This window comes from Ambystoma mexicanum, chromosome 6p, assembly GCF_040938575.1.
Source record: "Ambystoma mexicanum isolate Mex_15411 chromosome 6p, UKY_AmexF1_1, whole genome shotgun sequence".
NCBI lineage: Eukaryota > Metazoa > Chordata > Amphibia > Caudata > Ambystomatidae > Ambystoma > Ambystoma mexicanum.
The window spans coordinates 807,848,789-807,865,025 of record NC_090935.1 but is presented as its reverse complement, the minus strand read 5'-3'; positions in this window follow the sequence as shown (position 1 = coordinate 807,865,025).

Sequence of the window (16,237 nt, the reverse complement as noted above, 5' to 3'; positions counted from 1 at the left end):
CAAGTGTCTTGCTCCAGTGCTGCCTTTTTTTTGCGGTCGTCCACGATATTAGTTCACCTCTTAACACCGACTTGTAGGCCTCCCACAGTGTTCCTGGGTTCATTGTCGTCTGTGTATTGAGCTCGAAATATGCATTGGTGGTCTCCTGTAGCCTGTCCACAAGCTCGGGGTCACCCAGGTAGTAGCTATTCAGGCGCCAGCTCGGCGGCAGAAACCACCTGGATGTTATGAGTGTCAGTTCTAGCGGGGAGTGGTGAGAAATGCCTCTGGGAAGTATGTTTATTTCTTAAGCCCTATGTCGATCAGTTGCTGGGGTGAAGAGATAATCTAGCCTGGAAAGCGAGGCATGTGCTCCTCAGTGGAAGGAGTATGCTCTCGTGTCTGGGTGGAGTTCTCTCCATACATCACATAAGCCTAGTGCGTTGGCAAACGTGGCAAGTCTGGTGGGAACATTGGGGTTTCTATTCCGCAAATGTGATCTGTCCAGGGTTGCATTCATGACTTCATTAAAGTCACCGCCCAGTATCATGAGGTTAGAAGTGTCGTTTGCAATTAACGGGGCAATGTCAGTAAGTAGTGGCTCTAGTAGAGTTGGGGGTGCATAGGTGTCTATCAGTGCGATGGAGTTATCCCATAGCTTGCCTGTCACATACACGTATCTGCCGCCTGTGCCATGGGTTACCATCGTAAGGTGGAAGGAGAGGTTTTTGTGTACCAGGATCATGACGCCTCTTGAGCCCATCGTGAAACCTGAGTGGAGTGTCAGCTTGTAGTTTGTACGTCTGAATAGGGTACAGTCTGTGCCCGCAAGATGGGTCTCAGACAGGAACACTATGTCAGCGCCCCGCCTGTTTAGAAATTGCTGCACCAACCGGCGATTGACTGCATTGCCCAGACCATTAACGGTCCATGTCATAAGCCTCAGTGTTCTGAGAGCGTCGCTACTACCGCTATGTGTTGCCATGGGTGCTTGTGAAAGTCACTGCCTGTGTTGCCACTGACAGTGTTATGCGCCAGCTGCGAATATGCCCGTGGGTTAACACTGTCTTATCTAGCCATATTATCTTGTGTGTTTGACAGGTCCCGTCTGTAACTAAACTTAACAAATCCCCAACCCCCCTCCCCACACTCCTCCCAACTAGAAGCATTGGTCGCCCGAACAAAAAACCCATGGTATCAACTGGACACCTTACATGCGTTTAACTTAACTTCAAGTACAGGTGGCCTCCCCCTGCCTGGATCCCCAGGGGGAGGAAGCCCTCCCCTGGGGGTGTGACCAGGGCGCAACCGCCACGTATAATAAATGTGGAGTTTGTTGCGCTATCGGGAGGGGGCTCTCCTTGTGTCGCGGTCTTGGGGCATGCCGCGGCTGCATCAGGTAAGTGTGTGTAGCCTGCTGTTGCGTGTGTGTGTGTAGACAAAATGATTCAGTAGTTCAACCTGGGTGACCCAACGGGATCTTGGGCATCCGGCAGGCGATGAGGCAGTGGTCAGCCCCCCTGATCTTCCGGTGGGTCTTGCGCTGGTGGTCGACGGGCCTCTCGCTGTTGGTCTGGTGGAGGCCTTCTGTTCCTCCCCCTATTGTTGCGGGGGGTCGACCAGTCTCTGTCTATGTTTTGTTCAGCCCAGCGCCAAGCCTCCTTGGGATCATTGAAGTGGACTGTTGTCCCTTTGTGATAAATCTTGTGTTGCGCAGGGAAGAGCAGGCCATACCTCACTCCCATTGTTTGCAGTTGTTTTTTGAGGTGGTCGAAGGATTGCCTCGCCTTTTGCACTTCCCTGGTGTAGTCGGGAAAAAGGGCAATTTTGGAGCCATTGAATGTGATGGCGCCTTTTTCGCGCGCATGTTGCAGTAAGGCATCACGATCCCTGTAGTTTAAGAACTTTGCAATTACCGTGCGTGGAGGTGAGCTGGGCGGAGGTCTGCCCGTGGGTACTCTGTGTGCCCTCTCTATGGAAATAAATTGGAGAAGGCGTCTGGCTCATACAGGTCAGTCAGCCATTGTTCTAGAAAGAGTTCCATGCAGGGGCCTTCGGCCTTCTCAGGTATGCCGAGTATGCGCACATTGTTACGTCTAGATCTGCCTTCTCCATCTTCAATTCTGTCCTCCAGTACCTTCAGTTTGGTTGTGACATTTTGGAGCTGCTGTTGCATGTTATGCATTCTATCCTCTGTATTGGATATGCGATGTTCAGCTTCCCCGGTGCGTGCCGTTAGTTTTTGGAGATCGTGTCAGAGGAGGGATACATCCATACTTATCCCGTCCATTTTCTATTCCATTGATGTGCGGGAGTCGGCTATCGCAGCCATAATGTCCTTCAATGAAATTCCCTGGTCAGTTTCCATCTCGTCCACGGATTGCGGGTGGAGGTCTGATGCCTGGGGCGGAGGGATGGTGTATTGATCCATCCTGCTTTGTGTGGGGAGTTTCCTTGACTTGTGTTTCCCCATGGTACCAATATCACTAGCTGCGTATGGTTCTGCGTGCTTGGCCTTTTGCAGGTGTTATCGTCTCACTGCGTGCTGTATTCGTGCTCTGACCGCACCCTGTAGGCGTTGTGATTACGCTTAGGGGACCACAGCTTGGGCTAGTCTGGGAGTGGTCCGCGTATTCCAGCTATCCCAGCCACTACTCCTACTTCGGTACTGCCCCCTCACGTCTAACCCTTCTTCAATAATGCAAATTGAGGATGGTTCGGTGTGTTTGATGCAGGGGGGCCTGGGGATGCGCGGGTTGGTGCTACCCCACAGAGTCCGCTCCTGACGTTGTTCCACTGCAACACGGCCAACTATCTGGGGGAGCGGTGGTCCTCCAGGGTCTCCATACAGCATGAGTTTGTGGGCCGGTGTGGGCTATTTGGCTCAATCAGTATTAGCACTTAACCCCCACTGTACACCTCTTGTGGTGTGTTCTTTGCCAGCCCGGTGGATCAGCAGTTGTCGCCGCGTGGACTCGCTCCGGGGGGATTCTGTGCCACGGGCCCACACAGGCTCACACCCCCAGGGAGCCTCTTTCCATGTCTTGTGGTGGCACACCTCCAGTCTTGGGCCGTGTATGTGCTGTTAGGTTTACAGCGCCTGCAAAGTTCGCCAGTAGACAGGGCCGCGTGGGCTCTAGTGGGTCACCACCAGCCCTCCACCTCTCCCTCGGGCTGTCTTGCACGCCGTCGCCACCGGGAGCAGGGCTTGGGCAGGGACACTCACCCACGCCTCCCAGCCGCACTGGCACTTCTTCTCCGTCGGTGGCACGCAGGCAGGCCTCACACGCTGGGCCCCTTGGGAGGTACATCCCTCGTTCTCGAGTAGCAGCGCTGTCGGCGGGGGTCCCGGGTGTACCACGCGAGTGCATACGTGCCCCACCCTCACATCCGCACGGGTCCGCTGTAGTCCGCCAGTTGGGAGGGGACACCGCTGGAGCCTCACTGGGACCGCACTCTTCCTCCGATGTAGTCTGCGGATCAGTAGCAGGATGGGTTCCGTTGCAGCGCGGCCTCACTGCCCCTCTTCAGTGCGTTCGTCCGTGCGCGCCGCCGGCGGCCATTTTGGAGGCTGGATGTCATACGCCTGCAAACTTCTTGTGGTCGTTTCTCTTGAAAACGGCTGCGGTTTCCTCTGCTCTACACCTCGTTTGTGCCCAAGGGTGTCCGACACCACACGGAGGAGTTATCAGCTCTTATGTCGTCGAATTTCAGGTGATTTTACCAGGATGTTTGTTGCAGTCGCGGGAGCCGAGGAGACCTACGTCTTTCTCATCCCGAGGCTAGCCACGCCCCCTCTCGACCTTATTCTTGATGGTTTCCTGTTTTTCCTCTAATTTCTGAAATTGACACTTGAGCGAAGTGTGCAGATTTCAGCCATAATAGCAGCGATATCTTCTTTAGTTTCTGCCTCGCTCATTTTGGTGGCCGACCACTCGTGAGCCTCCGCCTTCTGTACTGCTGTAATCTGTCCAGGCTTCTCCCTGCGGCTGGCATTGCTCTCTTCTGCCTGGCTTTCCTGGGGGTATCGAAAAGGCTGTGGGGCGGGGGGTTCCCCCGAGGTTTCCGCTCTGGATTCCAGATTTCTTAATACTTATTTTGAGGTTTGATGGGGGCGTTCCCCCATGGTCTTTATCTCCTTTACGCCTTTCTTTGCGGGTCAGGACATGCCTGTGGAGTTCACAGCTGGCACTATTTTCCCCTGTTGTTAGAAGGCTCATCCAGGTTGTGAGGATGAATGTAGTGCCCTTGTTGATGTTCGGTGGGGACCTTCAGTGTCGGCACCCTCTTATCAGGCCTGGCCCCACTGCATCCCGCCCCTCTGGTGGCTAATCCTCTGTGCATATTACCCCTTTTTGCTGGCAGCCCAGGAGCGGTCCCATGGCTACGGCGATCGGGGTGACTTATATATTTGTTGGCCACTTTCTCCTTTGGTACATTCGCTCTGCTTTCCCCTGATGTTGCTAGTCCCCCCCCCACTGCTGCTGGGGCTTCTTCCCGTGTCCTTGAGTCTCTGGGGGGGTTCGTAGGTGATGCATAGCCATGCCGCTCCTCCTCTAGAGCAGATAGTTGTGCTTTGGCAGATATGAGAGGCTTTATGAAGGGGCCGCCATTTTGTCTCTGAGGGGATATTGGATGTTCCCTGGCCGTGCATCTCCTCCTCTTGAGAAGGTAAGTGCGCTTTTAACGGGTGTGTGGGGCCTTATGAGGGTGCAACCGCTTACCTTCTTTTCCTTAGATGTTGCTGCAATCCCTCATTTTGCACAACCCACGGCCTGCCGCCTTGGCCGCTGTCAGCTCTAGCCTCATCCTCTCCGCTCCAGCTAACAGTACGGATGACACGGCGGCCTGCGCCGTGTTCCTCCCCACCTGTGCTTTGTGGGGTGTGCACCGGCCCCACTTCAATGTGTGACCCGACTTTCTGACATCTTGATATCCCCTCTAGCCTGGCTCAGCTGCTGTTCGCTCTCTCTGCGGTCGTCCATCACCACACTTTTGTTATGGGTCTTTCTCTTTTCATTCTCGGTGGCCTGTCATGGAATCGCGGCACCCCTCTGGGGCCCTCTGATACACCGCCGGGTCACTGCGATCTTCTGGCCCTCCGCGGCCCCTCACGCAAGCTTGGCACAGACCATGGCTTCTCAGTGTACGGGAATTGGGGGACGGGTTCTGTTTCATCCACCTCTGCTTATCTCATGGGCCCCTCTCAATGCTCCCCTCTCCCCCGTGCCATGGGCGGGATGGTGCAGGGAGCGCCTTAGGACCACTGGTAGTTGCTGCTCCCAGCGAGGGCCTCGCCCTCCTCGCGGTTGCTCCTCTAGCTCAGAGCTTTTCAATACTTATTTCACTGGCCTGCTTTTGTCCAAGCACGGTGGGGGAGGAGATACGTTAACTGCCCACAGCAGATTCTCCTCCGGTCTTCCCTGCTTCCAGGTTTATTAAGCAGTATCACGCGCTGTGAACATTCACACATCTACATCGATCGTTTTCGCGCTGAATGCAGATTGCAAAATGCTCCCTTTCATCTCTTTTTTTAAACGCTGGGTCGGGATCCTCGAAACAGGTGGCCATTGCCGTCCACGCCCTCTAGTGGTCCAGAGCAGATAAGTTTTAATGTTAAAAGAAACTTCTGTTCATCTTTGGTAGCCAAGATCTTCCACTCTAGAAAATGTGGCGGTTTTTCAACAGTGTCACAATAAACAAAATGTTTGTTAAGAATGTCTTGCCATTTGCCATCTCAATACCCATGCCATACCATATTCGATCATCAAATGGTAAAATAATTAGCACTCAGCGTACGTAATACTCCAGCCAATAGCCCCAGGAATTGCCCAACAATTAACAATGTTTTTTCCTACATTAAAAAAAAAGATGTAAATAAACACATGCACGCGAAAAATCAAACAGTATTTTTTGAGAAAAGTGAAGCATGTGAACTGTAAACTACCAAAAGAATACATACAGAAGCACATGCGTAATAATAGATACGTGCATAGAAATATGAAACACGAGCATGAAAAACATAAACTGTGATCATTTGTATGACATACAAAACAGAGTAAGTGCATGCATGCCTAACGTACAATATGCATAATTACATAGACGAACATTGTGGGCATGTATACTGTAATAACGCTGCACCTATACTTATACTCACATGACTGCAATAAAGTTGCAATGCTACAAACACACACATATGCGCAATGATTGGAATAGGGCTACAACACTACAAATACGCATGCATTTGTATGCTAATGCTAAATAAACTTCCATTGCACATGTATACGAATATTTTCTTGAATGACTTTCACAACATAATATTTAAAAGTACACATAAAACATACACAACACTTTTGCTTATACAGGTACCTGGTGTTTCATTTTGAAAAAACTGCAACTTTTCAAATGGCACATGCAAATATTTACCAACTCTGCATGTGTAATTTATATCAACCAATCCACATACAGACACACTCCACTGAACCTACAAACGTGAGTGCCATTTGTGCTTCAGAGTAGGCCCAAACGCGCAACTTATTCAACCACGCCTATTAACAATATTAAACAGTTGAATGCAAATAAGTACCCTTTACAAAAGTATATACATTTCCATAACTATGTTAAACTTGTAATTTTCATATTTTGCACTTCAGAATAAATAAAATGCATTGCAATTTCATTGCACCAAATTTCAAACTGTCAAAAACAACCACTTTTTTTAAAGACTTTGATGGAGTCAAGTTCGAATTTTCTTTTTCTATAAAATCGTCTTTTAACACTGAATGCAACTATTGTTTAAATGTGAACATTGTAAATAATAAAACATATCCTTTTAGTGACTCATTTTATAATGCAATATAACAATAAATATAGACTACAAATACAACTTTTTAAACAGTATCATGCTATTCATTTTTCGATGATTCAATATGCTTCACATGCTGCATAGCTTCAACAAGTGTGTATTCAAAATTCAGGGGTGTCTGTAATGCTATATACAAATTAATACAAATGTAGCCACCAGCATACTGTTCATAGCAAAAATATATAACATCAATATGAATGTAGGCACTAGTGTACTATATATAGGAATAGACAGAAAATGTTAATACAAATATAAGTAGTAGTATCTAATGTCCTTACAATTATAATGTGAAGGTTTGTACAGTAAACAATTCAACAAGTGCATATGTTTTATAGGCTGCATAGCTTCAACAAATGTGTACACAAAATTCAGTTATATTTGTAAGACTAGATAGCAATTTATATGAATGCAGCCATTAGAGTACTGTCAATAGCACATTGTTCAAAATGTCAATACTAATGTAGGCAGTAGTGTACAATAAATAGTACGACATCGAAAATGCTAATACAAATATAAGCAGTAGCATCTTATGTCCTTACAATTATAACATACAGGTGTGTACAGTAAACAGTACAACATTTTATATTTAACACAGGTCTTCACAATTATAATTTACAGGTGCCTACAATAAACACTAACAATAGCATATTTGTAATAACAGACAAGTAAATACGAATGAAGGCACTAGCTTACTATTCAAAACACGTTATAGAAATGTTGACACAAATGTAGGAAATAGCATACAACTCATAGAACTTGTGATGAATTGCACATATTTGTCCCTTCTCCCAAAGGGGCAGACTCCCCCTGGAGGCTACGGAGGTGAGCCCCCTCTGCAAGATCCTCCATAATGGTCAAGGCTACTGGGGCCTTACTGGGAGAGACTCCCCTTTGGGCACAAGGAGTCCAGTTCCTGTGAGGAGCTACCTAAACCATGTGCTATAGCCACATACATGGGACTGCCTATTACAACAAACAATGTGACATCTTTTCATTTAGCTGAAGGCAATGCAAAGAGAAACCCATGTTGAAAAGAAAAGGAAGATGTCTCTTTAACAAAAGATGTACAGTTAACTGGGACAAGTCCGAGGAGAGAAGGAGGAGAGCCTTGTGTGCAGGGGAAGCCCCCTGACATCATCATGCCTTGTAGAGGTGGAACGAAGGGGAGTTGCGGACCTTGCGACTTTCAATGAGGCAGAGAACGCCAGTATGAAACACTGGAAACTGGGCATGTGCAAATGCGAGGAAAGCATTGTGTCCGGTGGTATGACCACGAGAGCAGCATGGTAGGCAGGACATACAACCAATGACGCAGAGACCACCATTGCATTAAACATTGATTGCTTCTGATAATCCATACCAGTGTATGGCAAGGACCAGACCAGGAACATGAAGTTGATGACCAAGAAGAGCGAGAAAGCTATTCCTGAGAGAGAGCTGACCCCTGTCACTTTCCCCTGCATACAGAGAGGTACCAGGGGAAATGGTAGAATCATAAGGCCGCCAGTTCCAAAGACGAGAAAGTCAAGGTAAGACTATGTAATTGGAATTGTAAAAATAAGATATAAGAAGCAAAGAAGAACCCTGTTGGGGAAGAGGATTATTGTAAGAAGGGAGAAACTTGTCCCAGTACCAATGATGAGTATTAAAAGGAAAAACAGTTAAGAAGAGAAGTGAAAAGAATATACAAAATGGGTTTATCCAACCAGGTGGGGAACAAGCAGAGAATTGACACAAATCACCTAGGAGGAAGAGAAGATACCGTATACATTCAGAGTGGAAGACTGGAGAAGGTCTGACATTTAACCACATAATGAGAGACAGGAAACAATTGTCAAATTAATGGGATACAAGAGGAGGGAGTCCAAGACAGAGAATCCATTACAGGGAAAGCCTAAAAACGGGTCAAGATAAGCCCAACTCAGGAAAGCCTGAATGTAAAGACTGGGAAGAGTCTACAAGGGATAACTAGAGTGTGAGGATCCACCAGCAGAGAAAACATTCTAAATAAAGGCAACTGAAAGCACGAAAGCCAAGAGTGTCTTTGAAGAACTACACAAATTGATCTCAGAGGCTATCCAAGGAGATTATGTTAACAAATATCTGTACCACCGAGAAAGGTTGCAAATAAAGAGAATCTGAAGTGACGAGAAGACCAGACGAATATAAGAAACTATTTAATTTAGTTAGATATAGTGGTAGAGTCAGATAGAGTTAGTTTGGACATAGGACACATTTACTTTGGACTTCCTGACAACTGATGAGCACCTTTAGTTCCTTTAGAAAGGTAGGGTATTCCCACTAGAAATAGGGAAAATTAGGCCTTTTGTTTATATTTACATTAAAGATGTTGAATAATGTCCTCCGTGTGTCCGACTCCTTCTTCTGACCTGCCACACAATACATACATATTTTTCATACAAATGTAGGCACTAGCATTAAAAGCCCTTACAATGATAACAGATAAGAGTGTACAGTAAACAGTTCAACAAGTGAATACACTTTATATGCTGGATAGCTTCAACAAGTGTGTAGACAAAATTCAGTTAAGTTTGTAATGCGAGATAAACGTTAATATGAATGTAGACACTAGCATACTGTCAATAGCACTATATAGAAAATGTCAATACAAATGTATGCAACAAGATACTGTAAATAGTACTACATAAAAATGCTATAACAAATGTAAGCAGTAGCATTGAATGTCCTTACAATTATGACATACAGGTGTGTACAGTAAAAAGTACAACATTTTATATTTAACAAATGCCCTTACAAATATGATTTAAAAGTGTTCACAATAAACACTAAAAATAGCATGTTTTTAGTAGTAGATAACAAGTAATATGAATGTAAACACGAGCGTACTAGTCATAGCACGAAATAGGAAATGACAATACAAATGTAGGAACTAGCATACAATTCATAGCACTATATACATCATTTTAATACAGATGTAGGCATTAGCATTAAATGTCCTTACAATTATAGATATACATGTGTTTACGCCTAACAGGAAAAAAGCATAATACGTAATTTACAGCTTATATATACAGTCCCCATAAGCAGCACTTTTATGCATACATAATGTACATGTAGGTACATACATTAAATAGTCCCACATCTGATATTTAACACATGCTCTTGCAATTAGAATATAGAAGTGAGTACACTAAACTACACAACTAGCATAATATACAATATACAGCTTTTAAAATATACATATTACATCATAAGCAAGTGCATCTATATATAATGTTACTAAAAATAAGATATTTCAAATAATTACACATGTAGGCTTAATGTAATGTTGGAAGCACTGGGTACATATGATAAACTTTACACTGTTAACACCTTCAACACCTTTAACAGGCCTACAAGCCAAACAGTATGCATAACATCATCAGAGTTGAAAAAGTCACACTTATAGTGGGTACTTTCCTTCAAACGTGTACAATTAGTAACATTTCTATTAACACGTTCAACGCGTATGTATGTTATACAGTACGTATAACATCATCAGCATTTATGAAAAATATTACACTTGTAATTGTACTTTTCTTTCATCTCTTGTTTAATTTGTAAAATTGCTAGTAGTTAATTTAACAAGTGTATATGCTAAACCGTGCGTAGAACATCATCAAGGTATACATCTTTAAACATGACATAATGTTTATCTTGTAAAACTGTACGATTAAACTACTATATGTAGTAAATGAAACTTATGCTTGTAATATGTCAGTTTTTAATTTCAAAATTGTACATATTACTTAATTTACACTAACAAATAAATGTCATAATGTAACTATTGTTGCAATATTATTACCATACAAATATCTAACTATTATAACAACATATTTTCTTTTGTGTGGGTGAAACATCAACATTAAGGACGAGGGCAAAACAAGAAGAAAAAAAACACAACCATTATCATAAACACAATCATGAAAAGAAAGTAGTAAAATAACACAGAAATCATAATGAAAACCACCACAAACATTCCTCTATCAAAGATCACAAAAAAGGATCATAAAAGCACACATATTACTAGCCAACAGGATGTTGAAATAAACATCCCCATTGACAACATTACAACTATACCAAACATTGGAAATGTGAAACAACAAGTAGTCAAAGATATGTTTTTAAAAGATCTTAAAAGCACCCATATCACTAGCCAACAGGATGTTAAAATGAGCGTCCCCGCTGATGACATTAAAACTATACGAACTGTTGGTAATGTTACAGAAGACGTAATCAAAGATTTTTTTTAAAAAAAGAACTACTTACAACAGAAACAACAAGATTTATTGAACCGGTTGAAGTCTTACGATCTATTGCGACAAGTCTTTTAAAACATTTTAAACAAATAACTGAAAATAGCAATACTCCCAATGTTACTAATAAGGCTACATGTACCACACCTTATGAATTACATTCATCATGCAAAACACCAGCGGGCTGATTCATGGAATTATTTGTGCTGAAAAAGAGGGATTTGTGCGCCATTCTGCCCGCAAATGGTGCACAAATCCCCATTTTTTGGCACACAAATTCCATGAATCAGCCACCAGAAGTCAACACATTAAAATAATTAAAATCACTTAGTCTAAATGTGAATGTATGTCTACAGTCCAAAGCTCTACTATTAAAATACATATACAACCTATATTTCCTATTACTAGTTCTAGCATTGCTTTAATAATTGAAAGTGTTGTTACACCACATAAAACAAAACATGCATCTCCTAATAATAAGCATACTACTATTTGAACAGTCCACAAATCCCATAAAATAACACAAATACATTCCCTAATACTACTATTGGCACTACTGCTACTATATCAACAGAGAAAAGTCATTTTATTCAGCCAAAACAAAACTACAGCGTAGCACTTTGACTACTTCTATTAAAAAAACTAAAACTTGTTGTATATCTAAAAGTAAAACAATTACTGTGTCAATGCCACCTCCTAGAACATCAACAAAACATTTTCTTCACTTTCAAGTAGTGGTATTTTGAAAACTAAAACTAGTGTTGGCCCACAAAATGGCCCACAAAATAAAAAAAGATAATGTACCTCTTACTAGTACTTCTTTAATGTATATATCAGACAGTTCAACAGCTGAATAAATATCATTAGAAAGTCCATAGTACTGACAGTAGTAAAAGCATTTCAAGCACTCTTAGTAGCACAAACAAAAGCAACGTCAAAAATTATAACTATCCTCGGAACCATTTTACCTTTTGGCAAACTAAGATCTTGGATCTGGGATTACTTTGAAACTCCTGAACCAGATGATGTGCGAAATGTAACAGAAGAAGTGTGCACCATCTACAAATCAAAATTAAAAAGGGGTAACTCTCAAAAATATAATTTAGGAAATTCAGCAATGTTAGAACATATGCGAAATAAACATGAACACATATATTTTAGAAATGTTTATAAAATTGAAAGTACTGAATAAACTTCAATGAAAAGGTTCCACTGTAGTTAGTAAAAATAAATAACAAATGCTAAATGAAAACATATAGAAACTGAAACTGTAAAAGAGAAATGAACCTACACCTTCTAAAGCTCCTAAAAGAGACCCAGTTGGTGATTCTGTGGGAACAATCGTGCGCCGAAAAAAGTGGCACAAGCGTGAAAAAGGAAATGCACATGCACGCGTGCGATTCATGGAAGTCCCTGTGTGTGTTTTTCTTGTGATGTGCGCCAAACCCGTGCGTGGCGCACACGGGCATACACGTCATTGCAACATTCCGAACGCCATGCGCGAAACGCACAGGGAAAGCGCACAACGTCCGCACACACACCAAAAAGGGGGCGGGACACGGGGCGTAACACGCGGAATGGGGAACAACGCATGAAAAAGAATGCGTAACTGGGGAAGTACTGCAGGGAAATGCACTGAACGCCCACACGCACGTGAACAACGCATATTCATTGATTCGGATACGGGAAACCCGCGCACGGCAAAAGACGCACATAAGCGTCAACGCGTCCGCCACACGAAGGCAGGCGGAAGTGTCCCCGCGCACAGTATAAAAGTGCGCGCAAGCAGCAAACACATATATACAGCTACGATGAATGCCCCATTTGTCGCAGCACTGAACATGGGACACCGCAGGAGGAGGAGAATAGCCAGGGCCTGCATTTATTTACCCCGGACAAGCCTTTTTGGGATGCCTGATGACCACGTCTATGGCAGGTATAGGTTTCCACCTCACATCATCCTAGACCTCGTCAGGGAGTGGGAAGATGACCTTACTTCACCCACCCTGTGCTCCCAAGCATTGAGCCCCTTGGAGAAGGTGCTCAATGTCCTGCACTTTTTGGCCACTGGGTCATTTCAGCGGACCACTGCCATAGTGGGGGGGTCTCACAGGCCACGCAGTCAAGCTGCCTACACCAGGTGTTGGCAATCATCACTGCACGCCCCTCAGTCTGCAGGCACATATACATGCCCAGAACACCCGCAGAAAGGTAGGCCGTGGTCAAGGGCTTTTACAGGGTGGCACACTTCCCCAAGGTGCTTGGTGCCATAGATTGCACCCATGTGGCCCTACGTCCACCCGGGGCCAATGAGTACATCTATCGAAACCGCAAGCACTGGCATTCCATCAACGTGCAGGTTGTATGCGATGTTAAAGGAATAATCACCTCTGTCTATGCAAACTACCCTGGCTCCACCCATGACAGTTTCATATACAGAATGTCCGCCCTGAGACGGGCCCTGGAAGCTGGGCAGCATGGCGACACATGGCTCCTAGGTGAGTACAAATGCCTGTGCACATGCATGCAAGTCACACACAGACAAATACCCAAACCCTAATAATCTCAACTATCATCACTTCCCTAAGGTGTCAGTGCCTACCCTCTGAGCAACCACATGATGACGCCAATCCGGAACCCCACCACACCACCCCAAGTAAGATACAACTATGCCCATATTGCAACCAGGGGCATAGTGGAGCGCACATTCAGAGTGCTCAAGTCACGCTTCCGCTCCCTTGACCGCTCTGGTGGGCAGCTATAATATGCACCCCCAGTAGTGTGCAGGATCATTGTGGCAGCATGTGTCCTGCACAATGTTGCAACACGGCGGGAGGTACCGGTGGACATGGTGGTGCCCCCACATCCCCAACCACAGGCACAGGCGCTGCCCATGGGAGGGGACAAGGCACGTAGCGAGGCAGCCCGGACCCAGCTTGTGGCCACATTTTTCACCTAAACTCCCACCCCTGCGGAGTGCACACAGGCCTGGCACATACCAGGTGACAATCGATGATGACAAAGAGACAGTCAACTGTCACAACCTTACCACCCTGAGAATGTTCCCACGGAAGTGCCACATTGTGTGTATCCCTAGCTACTTAAAAACAAACAATCCTGTGTGACCAAAAGGAACACATGCCAGGTGTGTATCACACACCCCTGCAAAACAGTCCATCACAATCCCTGGTATGTCACCCAAACCCTGCCAAACCACATCACCCTTGTCTGCTACACCATGACATGGCATGCAATAGCAAAAGACAAACACATGACCAATAATATACAAAGAGACATGTCATAAATGAAAACTGGCATGAGACAATGATGCCTCACATGGAATGAGATGAAATGACTGACCAACAACCTCCCACACATACAAAGTCAGACACAAATGCCTTCCAACAGTCGTAGCATGAACACAACACTGAATGCCCATTCACATGCACATTGGGCATGGCAAAATCCAAACTCCCGAACCCGTGTGCTGTGTGTGTCTCCTGCAACACACTGCACAGCACACAGCACTTTGAGCAGCCATTGTGTTGCAGATACACCTTGAGCATCAAATGAAAACAACTAATGAAATCTACAACCAAATGACGCATGTACAGGGTACCGAAATGGCAATAGATCATGTGCTGCATGGACACAGAGGCCTGAAAATGAATCTGTGTGCACCTGTGGCCATGGAAGGGTGGATGTACATGTGGTGGATCATTTTGCAACTGTGTGTGTCTTTAGGGACATGCACTCAATATATGCATGTGAAATCAAGTGACCCTCAGTGTCCTGTACACATCACATGTGAACATTGGCCATGTGAACACCCCAGCATGTCAAACCACATCAATCCCCTGACACCGGAAAAGTAAAGACAACACAGGAACAGGCATTGAGCAGCACAACACATCATGTACATAGTACACCACAATTACAATTTCAGAGTGCCCAAAACACTGTAGGCCAACCCAACTGTCCAACAACAAAAGGCCCTCACTTACACATCACTGTAACCTTCTGAACAACTGTCTCTGGGGTACATAGCCTTCTTCCTTCAAGTCTACCTGGCTACAGGATCACCCTACCCCTTGTGCTCCATGTTCCAGCTTGTGTGTAAATAGGGTCCAGCCCCCTCAGAGCCCACCTTTACTGGTAAATATGCCACATCACAGAGAACTCCAAGTAGGCAAACCCACAAACCAGTGAAAAAGGCTGTAGGCACCAAAAAACCCTGGAAGAGTCTCCAGTAGCTGACTTGAGGTAGCAGGAAATGTCAAAGCACATGTAAAAACACAATGATAGAACAACCAAAGTAGCACAGTTGAACAATGGTCCAACAGGATGGGTACCATTCATGGTACAGAACATACAATGATGATGCAACAACTGATGGGTACTGTCACAGCTCCGGTGTCCAGGCGCAGGAGTGGCATGAACCAACCTCCCCCTTCGTGGTCTGTGTGCCTGCAAGGTCAAACTAACACAGGCCTCTGAGACCCCGGCGGGGAAGGAGGGTCAGGGATATGTTGCATGGACAGGCATTGGTATTCAGGATAACCGGAAAGAGGGGCAGGAGAGTGGATGTTGATTTGCAAGGTAAAGTAGGCAAAATACAACTAATCACAAAAACACATACTCAATCAGAGAAAACATGTTCAATCAGTCAAATGAAAGCCAAAGAGACACTTATCTCTGGGGTGAGTGCTGGCCTCCTGTCTGCGCACTCTCAGGTCCGGTAACAGGAGCACTTCAATGCTGCAAAGAGAGTGTGAGTTACTAATCTGAATGTGTGTTTACAACACACACACACCCCCATCCATGCCCCAAAGTAATTGACATCTCCACAAACAAACTCCCCTGTCTGCTGCTATGTACCCATACGTTAGCTTGGGCCACCGATGGTACATACACTGTCAATGCAGTAATGCCGGTGCATGTGGCCGCGCGGGAAATGGAAGACCAATGGGTCAAGAATCAGACATGATACAATGGTCCCTGGGTGAGCTGCTAGACGCGCATAGCAAGGTGCAACTTCAGTACAAGTTGCGTTCTGGCCGCCGCAGATTTAAGTAGGTAGTGCACTTGGCAATTTGCACATGCAAATGACATGCAC